We start from the raw sequence: 12,877 nt of genomic DNA, 5'->3' as shown, positions 1-12,877 counted from the left end.
CCTTACTCGTGAGAAGGGGCGCCGTGGTGGCTAGATGTTAACCTTGCCTGGTATACAGGAGATCGTGGGTTCAACCCCAACCCTGACGCCTGTATATTTGGAGTTTGCTTGTTCTCCCCGTGCTCGCGTGGATTGTTCTCCAAGTCCTCCGGTTTTCCCCTCCACATTTAGAAACATGCGTTGAGCGTATTTGGTTGCTCTACATTTTCACTTGATAAGCCACTTCGTTGAATTAAAATTTATAGAAAGTGAGACTACGGAGGCAGCGAGAAGACTTTGTGTAAAAAAGATGAAAGTTTATTGTGGGGCCCTGCAATTTCTTTCTCACACCACTGCTGGCAGAAGGGTCTACACCAGAGGGAGCGCTGCATTTGAAGAGGTGGAAGTCCCCATACTTTACCCCACCACACACGACCTACAAATTAACAGCTCTTCTATGATGATAATGATCATCATCATGATGGCATGTCAACAGAGTGGCGTTTTGATGGATTACATTAACTACTTGAAAGTAATGCGGAGGTCAAACTTAGGGTGAAGAGCCGAACATAAGTTCGTGACCCGCAGAGGCGTGTGGATTTTTTTTTTACGAATGTCACAGGTGGGAGAAGACGAATGCTGTGAAAGTTCATAACAGAACCCGGTTAAAAAAGCACTGCAGCTGCAGTCAAAGAGAGAGTCGTCACTGGTGGGACGCATGTGTAGGACGGATGAGGGCAGGTGACCGAGACAGGCAATGGAGTGGTACCCTGAGGTCATTAACCAAGGAAAAACGTAGATCTTGTACGCCAAGCGTCAGCTAAGAAATGACTGTAGATTCAATAAAATGAACGAAAACTAAACTGTGTTTTGTTATTTGACCAGGTAATGGTCACTGAGCTTATCATGTAAACGCACATTACGGAATGTGGAGGGGAACAACCAGAGGACCCGGATAAGAAACCACGCAACCATGGGGAGAGGTAACATGTAAACTCGAAATATACAGCAGGCGTCAGGGTCGGAACCGAACCGACGACCCCCTGTATACCAGGCGAGGTAGTTAACATCTGCCCACCGTGGCAAGAATCAAGGCATGACGTGCGGTGGCACCGACAGGCTTTGCCTGTGATTATACCTCGATGGTGGTGAAGCGTCTCGGGACACATGCAGAACGGTTCACTCCAGCAAAGCCATGGCGAGAAATAGGAGCAATATTAAAAAATGTGTCAAGTTTAACTATTATTTACACAAATCTACGTATGGCAATACAGATATGTGTGTAAATCTGTTGTGAAAAATCGTGAATGAGACGAACATTTGTTCTTTTACAGCCTTTTCGTAAAAGCTTGCACCAGTTGCATTTTTGATTTAAAGCTTTCGTGACTGCAGGGATTCATATTCTTGGTTCTTTCGGTAAAGTCACGAAGGGAAACAATAAAATAATACAAATATTGTTTCATATTTGTATTATTTTATTGTTTCCCTTCTACGTGACTTTACCGAAAGAACCAAGAACAGTTGCACCAGTTCTTACGAATGTAAAAATTCTTTGTCACTCCACTGCCTTGATGAAGGCCATCTCACCCCGAAACGCCATGGGGCCCAGGATGGGTTCAGAAAGAGTCACATGCCTTGGCGGTTGTGGGGGGTGTTTGACCATACTTCATCACGCTGGTCAGAGAGTGTTGGTGAAGAGGGGAGGAGGGTGGGAAGTGGGGTCCATTCAGACATCACTCGCCACTTATTTTATCTGTGGTCGAAAATCGAACTCGGGTGAAAAAAAAAAATCAAACTCATTGGGTACAGAGTGCATTGCACAAATCACCGTGTCAACTGCTCCGCTTAATCTTAATTACTGCCATATAAATACACAGCGACTGAGCGTGCGGGGTGATTTGTCACAGATGGATTGGGCAATGGGCAGTGGGAATAAGCCTTTTGTCCTTTGGAGGCATTTGAAGATGATTTAAAAATAAACATTTTTATAAGACTTTACTGCTCTAAAAACACCGCTTTCGCCGGGCAAAGGGACATTTATCCTTTGGACAATGTACAGCTTTATGGAGCTATATAGTTAAGAGGCAGGGTGAAAGAACTAAACAAATAAGGTTGAGAATGTACTGTACACTTTACTGCGCTTGAGCAATGGTGTTACGTTTGAATAAAACAATACAAACTTTGAATTGTAAAGGTGCATGGAGTGGCATAATTATGGTTATCAACTACATAAATCAATCCACATATTTTTGAATGTGTAAATCAGCACAAATGCCATATACCTGAAGATTGTACACAAACATATTTTAGTTGTATTGCGCCAAGTACATTTTAGAAGTCGTGCAGTTCCCGTGCACAGGAACAGACACTTGCCAAAGCCAATAAAAATCCACAGCAGCATTGCAGTGATGCTCCAAAACCTCTTGACATTTTTATTCTCGTAGCGAAACTGTCAACGGTAATCGCGACGACATTTGCCAAACCAATAATTGTCAGCGTGCTAATGTTGCTGTATTGTTTTACGTTAACAAACCATTACATTGGCACGTGAATTCATTCTAGTTCCCTCTTTGGCAACTGTGACAAATGACAGTCTAATGGAAGAGACCTTTGTGGTGTGTCCTCCCGGCAGCTGTTCACCCGAGTTCAATGAGTCACCCATACCATGAACTCACCTAAGAAAAGGAATGAAAGTATAAACCCATATTCTGGCCAGCCACACTTGAAAAACACGTGTTGACCTGATGGGCGAGCAATCTTCATCATTATTTTATCGTTCCCTGTCTGAACATTGCTTCTTGGTTATTACTTTGAATTAACTTACAAAGAGTAAACTTGCACATGGGCCTACTCATCATTTTGAATGAGCCATTTAATATAAATATACGTATCGTATTACTTAGACTTTGCAGGAGATCCTGCGGTTTTTACCACAAGTTTGATGCCTCAACCTCTGCCATTAATATATTTGTGTTCATAGCAAGTTCTGGACCTTTGGCAGGGCAGAGCTTCAAAAGCTTCTTGACAACCTCGAGATTTCCAAATTGTTATATGAATCATGTATTTAATGTAACAATTGAAATGAGCTTATAAAGGGATAAGGTTCTTGACCGTGAGAATAATAATCAGATTATTTTGCTTTCAATAGCACGCGTGTGTCAGTTTCTTCTTATATCATGTGATGTTTCTTTCAGTATCTGGAAATCCTAATATTCAATGTTGACTATGATCTTCGATCTTATTTAAGTCACACTCTACGTAACTGTTTAATTGGAAATTCACACGAAATCCAACTGCTCATATCACAGTTCATGTTCTTTAGAGACCTATTACTGGAGGTATTAGCAACTGGAAAGTAATGGAAATAATCGTCAACACCAGCCATTAGTTTTTCAATACTCGGTAAAGGCCCCCCAAGACGGCCACTGCATTGCACACTTTCAGATGCCCTTCTGCGGCTGTCTGGAACTCTCTTCCTACCGAGATGAGGAAGCGACTGGAGCTATGCACTTTGAAATTTAAATTGGAAACTCGTTTCTTTAGAACTGCTTTTTGTGTTTAGTTTATTGTCCTTCCCCCGCAGTTTGCGATAAACGACCTCAGGGCGTGACGACACTGCCTTACGCGAGTTCCAGGCACAGCTGGCCCGGCTGTCAGTACCTGGTAAGGGCCCCTCCCAGGGTTACGCGGTTTTCTCATTGCCTTACGAGTATCTTTGGAGAGTCGATGGCGGTTTTGTGACGCAGCCCATGCAGTCAAACTGGTACCAAACGTCGTGCTATGCACTCCTTTGGAACTCACCAGCAAGGTCGAGGGGGGAATCCTGACGCATGGGCAACCCAGGATTTCCAGAGTAACCTGCCCGGGCTTTGCGCCAACAAGAGGTGCAAAAATGGGGAGAGGACACTCCTCGGCCACCTAATCGTGGTCAAGAAACACGGATTGCAGCAGTCATTGCACTCCAATGGATAGCTACCGCCCACCTCAAGCTGGGCAGCCCCCGGCCAATAAGGTGCTTTCCTGCCACGACTCACCTGCTCCAATGGGTGCTTGGAGCTTATGGTTCATCACCAGACAAGTGAGCTGCAACACCTGTACCAGACAAAAGCAAAACAAAAGGAAAGAAGGTTCCAGCTCTTCATTTTGCAAGCTGGAATGAATGCACAATGTGTTCTGGACTCACCGAAGATCTATTGCAGATTGAGGACATCCGCAAGATCGCAGTTATCGACAGGGAGACTCCACGTGGATATTGCAGCACTGCAGGAGACCCGACTTGCTGGCAGTGGCTCACTACGAGAGAGTGACTGCACTTTCTACTGGCAAGGCAAAGAGCAGAACGAACCAAGGCAACACGCCATCAAAAACACACTCCTTGGCATAATAGAACCACCAGCCACAGGCTCTGAGCGAATTCTGCTTATGAGACTGCTTACTGCTTCTGGCTATGTAAACATCCTTAGTGTCTAAGCCCCAACATTCTACTCACCTCCGGAGATTCATGACCAGTTCTATGAAGAGCTTCAAAATATTATTAGCAAAATCCCCAGCTCTGAGCACGTGTTTCTGTTGGGAGACTTCAATGCAAGGGTTGGAGCTGACCACGACATGTGGCCCGCATGCCTTGGCTATCATGGCATCGGAAAGATGAATGTCAGTGGCCAAAGACTACTGGAGCTCTCCTCATACCACAATCTCTGTATCACAAACTCATTCTTTCTCACAAAACCTTGCCATAAAGGGTCATGGAGACATCCAAGGTCTCTTAATTGGCACCAACTGGACCTCGTCATCACCCGACGAGCCCTCCTCAACTCAGTACTCATCACACGCAGCTACCACAGTGCAGTCTGTGACACCGATCACTCACTATATCCAGCAAGGTCAGACTATTTCCTCAAAAAGATACACTGCCTCAAACAAAAGCGCTTCCTATCATCCTATGCGTCAACTCTGCCAAGACCTCCCTCCCAGAGCTCACTCAAATCATTCCAACACAGCCTTGAGCAGCCTCTACACGACAAAGTGGGTGTACATCACAGACTTAATCTTCAATGCAGCCATCAATACCTTCGGCAAGCAGACAAGGCAGAACACAGACTGGTTTGAGGAACACCTGGCTATATTGGAACCCATCCTCCAAGCCAAGCGCATGGCGCTCCTGAAGTACAAGCAAGTCCCAAGTACAGGATCATTAAGGGCTCTGAAAGCTGCTCGTAGTGCAGCTCAAACCTCAGCAGTAGGATCCAACTCGCCTCTGACACTGGTAATATCCGTGCCATGTATGAAGGCATCAAGAACTTGACAATGCCATCAACTCACTAGCCAGGGGCAAGTCCCCGGGAAAGGAAAGCATCACACCTGAGGTACTGAAATGTGCGAAACCCACCATCCTCACAATACTCCATGAACTTCTCTGCCAGTGCTGGGAAGAAGGAGCAGTGCCTCAAGACACGAGAGACTCCAACATCATCACCCTATATAAAAACAAGGGTGACCATGGGGACTGCAATAACTACCGCGACATCTCCCTTCTGAGCATTGTGGGGAAAACCTTTGCCTGTGTGGTCCTCAGCAGGTTACAAATACTAGCTGAGATGACGTATCCTGAGGCTCAGTGTGGCTTCAGAGCAGGAAGGTCCACGATTGACATGATCTTCTCCTTGCGTCAGCTACAGGAGAAATGTCGAGAACAGAGAATGCCCCTGTACTTGGCATTCATTGATCTTACAAAAGCCTTTGACCTCATCAGTAGGGGAGGCCTCTTCAAACTCCTCAAAGTGATCGGCTGCCCACCGAGGCTGCTAGCAGTCATCTCCTCTTTCCATGACAACATGAAAGGAACAATACAGCACAGCGGCACCACCTCAGAGGCATTTTCTATACTCAGCGGTGTAAAGCAGGGGTGCGTGCTTGCCCCAACACTGTTTAGTATCTTTCTCTCACTTATGCTCACACATGCCTTTGGGACAGCAGAAGAGGGAGTCTTTCTCCATACAAGATCTGATTGCAAACTCTTCAATCTTGGCCGTCTCAGATCCAAAACCAAAGTCCGCAAAGTCCACATCAGAGAACTCCTATTCTCTGATGATGCTGCGCTGACAGCTCACGCAGAACAAGGTCTGCAGACACTCATCGACCACCTTGCCAAAGCTTGCAACAACTTTGGCCTGACAATCAGTCTATAAAAGACCAATGTCATGGGCCAGGATGTCAGAGACACCCCTTCCATAAACATTGGCAGCTACACCCTGGAAGCCGTTCAGGACTTCACCTACTTGGGTTCCACCATCACCTGCAATTTGTCCCTTGTCACAGAGATTGACAAGCGCATTGGGAAGGCGTCTACAGCTATGTTCAGGTTTACCAAAAGAGTGTGGGAGAACAAATCCCTAACGCTCAACACCAAAGTACAAGTGTACCGGGCCTGTGTCCTTAGCACCCTCCTCTATGGGTCTGAGTCCTGGGCAACATACGCCCATCAAGAACACCGACTAAACACATTCCACCTCTGCTGTCTCAGGCGCATCCTTGGTATCAGATGGAAAGATCGCATTTCCAACACCTCTGTCCTCAACTTGGCCAACGTTCCCAGCATGTACTGTCTACTCAGTCATAGGCGCCTGAGATGGCTTGGATACGTGCGCCGCATGCAGGATGGCAGAATACCCAAGGATGTCTTGTACGGCGAGCTGGCATCAGGCACACGGGCCACTGGTTGTCCAGTCTTGCGCTTAAAAGATGTCTGCAAACGGAACATGAAGAGCTGCGACATCAACCCATGTGACTGGGAGCAAACTGCCGGCGACTGACTCAACAGGCTGTGAAAACAGGCCTCAGGAGAGGCGAGGAGGAAATATACACTGCTTGGCAGACCAAGAGAGAGCGACGTAAAGAAAAAGCAACAAATACCTCTGGAGCTGCCACCACATTCACTTGCAATTGCTGTGGCAAGGATTGTCACTCAAGGATTGGCCTACTAAGTCATTATAGGCGCTGCAAAACCTACAGCTGACCTCGTAAGGCGCAGATGAATTGTCTCTCGAGACACACAAGTCTAATGTTATTGTGGCTACTTTACAGTGCAAAAGAAGTTCAACGTACATACATTTGTAGTGAGTTCAACTGAGTCTCAGACGTACTCTTTGGAGGCAACACATTTATTAACACCAACATACGGGGTAACTGCCCCTTAACAGGATAACAACCTATGGTGGTGGACCACCAGGCTAACTACACTAATTACACCGTAACTAGCTACAACGGACCGGACCACAGCTTGGGTCCAGGTTCACATGTTGGTGACTCTGTAGAATGTAGACGAAGGTTTCTTCAGGATAAACAACAGCAGCGGTCCCTCTGAAGGAACCCGGCTTTTATCCTCTGTGGCGTGGCTGGCTCCGCCCTTAGCCACGACCACCTTCTAGAATCCTCGAGCAGGATCTCGACCCTGACACGTGACCACCCCTAGCCCCCACTTGGGCGCCCCGTGTAGACTTAACCGGTGACGTGTCCTCTCGGGTCAACCAGAGTGCCATGGCCCTTAGTAACCTCAGTAACCCCATTCCCATGGCTGGCACTCCTGCACCCTATCCTGTAGGGGCCGGCACTGCACGCAGAGCGTGGTGCCATCCAGCACTGCCAGTCAGCGCTCACCGAGACCCTCTAGGGCCGCTACTGCACCCACATCGTAGTGGTGTCCGCGATGTCGCTACACCGCACGCCGTGCCTCTCTAGGGGCGGCATTACACGGTGACATCCCGCGATGTCACTACACATAAATTGGCATGTCTCGAGGTCTTCCAATGCAACAACCCACCTAACTCCTGCACACGATCTGATTGCATCACTCCATTCCCATTATGGTGACCTCTCAGGCGTTGTTCTCTCCTTTGGCTGCCACTCCATGAATAGTCTCGACCACTGGCTGTCACCCCCAGCATATGCCATGTGTCCAGCCCAAGTACACTTAATGTTTATAAATATATACATTATTGGATATAAATTGAATACAAAGCAAATATATTAAATAATTTATTTTGTTGTAATGTAGGCAAACCAATTACTCAGAATTCGGAATCCCTCAAAGCAGATTTTTATGACTATATGGTATAAACGCTTCTAAATTTAGATTTTATGAATTGGTAAGGGAATGAAGAATGCATTTAACTGTTGATTTATCATTTGGCGAAGCAATTGCTGCATTGGGATTTGTGTGCTTGGCAACGACCTAAGATAAAATGAAAAGTTATTTTGCTTCACGATTGGACACGCGGCATCTGCACTTTGTTCACGAACATTTCTTCTTGCCCCAGAACAGGGAGTTCCTGTGCTTTTTATAGTTCGTCAACGAATGACGGACGAACTATGCAACTCTCGTTATAACTATTCTCAATATGCACGCATTACACATGGCCGCTTCAAGTTGAATACTTTTTGAGCGGAATAAATAGAAGTTATACGTACTGCGTATAGATTCCTTTGGGCTTTTTGAAAGTTTCAGCTCGCAGTAGATTGATGACGTTAAATAATAAATGGTAAAGGTGCAGTCCTGCAACTTCTTTGTCCACGCCACTGCTCGCGGAAGGGCCTCCACGAGAGGGAGCTCAAGAGAGCCCCTCTAGAAGGGCATTCATCCTCCTCTTCCACACTGACCGGACACCTTGGAAGGAGTGGGAGTACCCACAATGAGTCGCTTGATTTGTGTCATGACATTTCTTTGGAGACATTCAAAGGTACCTGATGGCTTGGCTAGAAAGCTAAGCAGAGTGCCCTTTGCTTATAATGAGGCATTACATTTCGCTAGGAGGCAGGAACTTAAGTTTCCCAACCAAAATTACACGCTAAGTTATCATTTGTGTTTTTTAAATACAAAGTGTGAAAGAATTAAAATCTGATTATTATCAAGGTGGCAGGGTGGTTCAGGATTCAACTAATTAAATCGCCACCATTAAGATCCGGGATTCAACTGTGGGTAGGTACCCGAGATTAAAAGTTTTCTCAAATGTAGTGAGCTGATGATCTCACCCATGTCTTCTGTGGCTGCAGAGAAATTAGCTTTCACTTAAGTTGGCTACATCGCAGATCTGAGAGTTAAAATGATATTGGTTTGACTGTCGTGCAATGATCTCTATATCAGGGGATGTGGATTAAAATGATTGCAGAGATGTCAGATGTAGATCTGTGATCTCACCTACATAAGTCATTCTCTGACAAATTCACTGCTCTGAGACAGTTCTTAATACTTCGTTTCATAATACGATGCCGATAGCACAATTTTAAATCGACTTGGAAAAATACAAATATGTTTTTGTAATAGTAAATTAAATGCCCCGTTTATAAATTGTCTGTGTAAAGTGATGGACTAGAACGATTTAGATTTGTATAAGTAACCTAGCATCCTACACATAATGTAAAGAGGCAACATGATACCTATTCACTTAGGACCGAAGCAAGTAAAGGTTTCATCTTCTTTGGTTCTTTCGGTAAAGTCACGTAGAATGAGAATAAAATAATAAATTGATAAAATAAAATAACACAATAAAATTCTCACGACGTATCGGCCACACCACAAAACGTCGTGAGAATTTTATTGTGTTATTTTATTTTATCAATTTATTATTTTATTATCATTCTACGTGACTTTACCGAAAGAACCAAAGAAGATGAATCCTTGCAGTCACGAAAGCTTTAAATCGAAAAGTAAAGGTTTGCTTAGTCACATGAAATGTGTCATCGCCGCAAAATAAACGATGGCCCTTCTTGACCCCCATTGTGGCCAAACGACAAACGTCCGCAACCTAAACCCATGACGTCATGGGGCCAGAGCCGACCCTTCACTGTGCCACCACAAGCCACCACCACCACGCCTTCGCTCTGTAATAAACCAGCGCCCTCCCGGTCGTGACACATGGCGCTGACTACGGCTATAAAAATTCCTGCTCACACTTTACAAGGGTCCTCCCCAGTTACTTGCATCACTGGCCCTACATGGCACGGGGACTACGCCGTCGTGGCACCCGAGGGATGGTAACGTGAGGTTCCTATAATAGGGCTTTTACCCTGTGAGAATGGCAGAGGGCCAACACAGGCCACTGCATTTCCATCGTCATCATCACCGTCCCAAAATACTGCCTGCCACGCTCCCATCCCCGAGGGCCTGGTGTATCATCCCGTCATCGGCTCGTGAAAGCTGCGTGGCAATGACTAATGAGGGCGATGCAAATATTGTTCTTACAAATCATGATCTATAAATTGCCTGGCAAATGGCATTCCCAAACAAAGAGGGAATGCCACAGGGAGAAAAAGTAATCGGCATAGTTATTAAACCAATTTTACTGATTGGGAACCTAAGGGGAATACCAACACACATTTGTGTTCATCACCAATTAAAGGAATTCTTGTAACCGTTGCAGGAGTATGTGAAACTATTATCTTAAGTATTCTGATGGTCATTGAAATGGAGCACTTCAGTAAGGTATATGTTTTCTCTGCGGTTTTTTAAAAATGAAGTGATTAAGCAATTACCTTGGTGGGGTTCCATGAAATGTTAGTCACTCTTCCTTGTCTCCATGACACTGTTTTGTTCATAATAACATTAGTGGAATACACTAATTTTATTGTTGGTTCTCGACTATTAGTTTCCAATGGACCCAATGGGCGGGCGGACCTCTGTGCTGTTGACACGTTGGGAACACGTTCAGCGTTTCTTTAAAAAAAAATCATCACTGAAAAATGCATTTGAAACAAGATTACACAAACTAAACAGATTTAAATGTTTGAACTGGTTGAACGCCACACTTTTATCTGACACGGAGAACATTCTGTTACTTATGCCGCCGTTTAATAAACGGATATGTTTGAAAATATAGCACGAACGAAACAGAAATGGGAATAACATCTGAACTTGCAAAAATATCATCTGTGAAACAAGACCAAAGTGGAACACACCTCTTTGGTCGGGTGCCACGTGATAATGTTGAAGCATCTTTTTTAAGGGCATGAGCTGCGGAAGAAAAACACATCCACTCCCTTAGAACAGGAAACCAAACTGAGCTTCATCGTTGGGCCCTCGTTCAGAATTGCACGTTGAATTATTTTGACTGATGCGGAGTGGGGGGGGGGGGGATGCAATAGAGTGTCCAAGAACAAGAAATGCCATTTCCCGCCACTGCTCGACGCACAAAGCCAAAATTACAGACGTAGCCTCGTTGGGGTTAAATTTCCACGCCTAATTTTCAATGCGTGTTTGCGGGCGCAAGCGCACACACACACCCACATCTGTCAACCCATACGGTTTACCCATATTCTTGTACTGGGAAATTGAGTTTTCAGGTCCGTAGGGCGTACGGCCGTTTCAATAGGGACAAAAAAAGTGTATATTTGTTTGTATTTCTCCCTTGTGATGTAGGGTGAATGTTGAGATTTATAAGGGTGACCAATAAGGTCTGAGCTGGTCTGTAATAAGATAAGCACTGATAAGGGTTTACAGGTATGCACACCCATCGCGTCCAATCACCAGCGCCCAGTTTGACTCAGCTTTCAGTTTCATTTATTTGGTATAGCCCCTGTGAGCCATTCGTCTCTTGAATCGGGTGCAACCGCAACAAACAAAAAACAAAAACATGAACAAGAAAACATCTTAAAGTGACTATGTGCAAACAGAAAAATCCAGGAAAAAACTGCAAAAACATCCATAAAAAGCACCGTACACTAACGCTGTGTGCAAAAATCCCAGTGGGATGCAAGTCAAACAACAACAACAACCACAAGACAACTTAGATTAAAGCCATCAGTCTAACTCTGTACTACAACAAACAAACATGGCCAAACCAAAAAACTTTTTGAAATCACCAAAATAAAGCCATAAAAGCAATGTAACAGTGATCATAGGAAGTGTGACCGAAATTTCACAATAAACGACATAAACAACATGTACCACCAAACCCTGTAGCCATAGCTGGCTGCATGAGTCACTCTGCAACAGCAGGAGCATCAATAGGAGTATTAATTTTTTTCAATACACCTTTAAAGATCAGCACACTAAATCAAAACACAGATCATACTTTGCAGCGGTCATCCGGAGCGAAACATTTGATTTTAGGCCACTGAATAGCAGTGGCAGCTAGGCAGCTAGGGGTGTACAACTCTAGATTTGAAGCTTTCGTGACTGCAAGGATCCATACTCTTTGGTTCTATTCGGTAAAGTCACGTAAAAGTATAAAACAACAAAAATAAAAAAATCACGACGTTTCGGCCACAACACGAGGACAGTCTGGTCCCTTCACCTGATGAAGGCCACTTGTGTTGTGGCCGAAACCTCGTGAATTTTTTTTTATTTTTGTTGTTTTATACTTTTACGTGACTTTACCGAATAGAACCAAAGGTGTACAACTCCTCTGATATGACACTACGCAGTTTCACCCTAACGCAACGTTCCAAAGTATTGTCCTGTTTTTATAAAGTTGTAACATTTACCTGATATGTGCCCCGCCACCACTACCACCACCACCATCATCATTTAGATCCTCCAGTCTCTACACCACTGGTATCCACTCTCTACACCACTGATATCCAGTTTCTATACCACACCACTGCTGTCTCTATCCATGTTGGTTGACACACCATTCGTTCAGATCACGCAAAAGGCTTACAACTCTTTCCACCACTTTATTTGCTTGTGACACCGGGTACTCCTGCAATTGGTGAGTGACTATAGAAGACCCTCTCAGCTATAACCATGACAGGGACCCACCATGCATGAAGAAGGAGATCAATCTGCATTGGGATGTGTACATTTTGTTGTCACTGCATTGACTACAAATAACGTAAATCTCCTGTTCCAAATTGCCACGTAAAATGAAAATATATTTGGTGAGTGCGCCTATTGGCCTTCCAG

Source organism: Petromyzon marinus, chromosome 22 (assembly GCF_048934315.1).
Source record: "Petromyzon marinus isolate PM22_M1 ecotype Great Lakes invasive population chromosome 22, UKy_Petmar_22M1.pri1.0, whole genome shotgun sequence".
Classification (NCBI taxonomy): Eukaryota; Metazoa; Chordata; class Hyperoartia; order Petromyzontiformes; family Petromyzontidae; genus Petromyzon; species Petromyzon marinus.
This window is presented reverse-complemented; position numbering follows the sequence as displayed.